Genomic DNA, 965 nt, shown 5'->3' on the forward strand with positions numbered 1-965 from the left:
AGCCCAGCCGTGCACACAGCGAGCACCAGGTGTCGGGAAGGACGCCAGGGGACTCCCGGGCTGGGGGCCCTGGGTGGGGGGGGGGGCGTAGAGGACGAGGCCCGGACACGGCAGAACCGCCTCTCAATGTACTTCCCTCTCCTGCCTCCCATGCCCCACCAGGAAAGGCCCAGCCCTCACGGCGCTTCTTCCTCCTTCATTCGGGTTCCTCATGTTCACTGATGTCAGAGCGGGAGGGAGGGGAGAGAGAGAAGCGTCCATGATGAGAGAGAATCACCCATCGATCGATCGATCGATCGGCCGCCTGCTGCCCGCCCCACACTGGGTGGGGATGGAGCCCGCAACCCGGGCCTGTGCCCCGACCGGGAACGAACAGGACCCCCTGGTTCATAGGTCGATGCTCAACCGCTGAGCCCGCCCGCTGGGCCCACTTAGCTTTTTTAACATGGACGCTTCACGGATGTGCTGTCATCCTTGCGCAGGGGCCATGCTGCTCTCCGTATCGCTCCTATTTTAGTCCATGTGCTGCCGAAGCGAGCCCCCCACTGAGTGTTACCTGCTCTCCACACTCTCCTGTCCCCACACACGAGCCATCACACAGGCCAGATGCGAGAGCAGTGACAGGGACAGTGGCAGCCCCTGAGCTCCCCGTGCCCCGTGTACACCTCACTGGGTGCCTCAGCGAGTCGGGGCGATGGGGCGGGCCTCACGTGCTCTCACAGAGCGGGGGGGGGGGGGGGCGGAACTTCCCTGAGAGGACACCTGGGCGGTCACTCTCAGCCACCACACTGCCCCTCCCTGCGTGCCCAGCGCTCTGCCAATCGCCTTGTGCAGTCAAAGGGCTCACAAACCCCGCTGGTTCCCAGGGGATGCAGACAGCACTCCCCCCTACAGACTGGGGACCCTCAGCATCCCCCCTACAGACTACACACCCCCAGCATCCCCCCTACAAACTACACACCCCC

The 965-nt window shown here is 64.8% G+C and overlaps 1 non-coding gene across 1 annotated transcript; it reads right to left on the reverse strand.

The window, feature by feature from the left end:
* Positions 1 to 438: 438 nt before the first annotated feature.
* Positions 439 to 541, reverse strand: LOC139009621 (U6 spliceosomal RNA). The gene has a single exon (XR_011471351.1). It is a non-coding gene; the product is annotated as a U6 spliceosomal RNA (small nuclear RNA).
* Positions 542 to 965: the final 424 nt, after the last annotated feature.

This window comes from Myotis yumanensis, unplaced genomic scaffold, assembly GCF_028538775.1.
Source record: "Myotis yumanensis isolate MYYU_CA2020_CCGP unplaced genomic scaffold, mMyoYum1.0.hap1 SCAF_4, whole genome shotgun sequence".
Classification (NCBI taxonomy): domain Eukaryota; kingdom Metazoa; phylum Chordata; class Mammalia; order Chiroptera; family Vespertilionidae; genus Myotis; species Myotis yumanensis.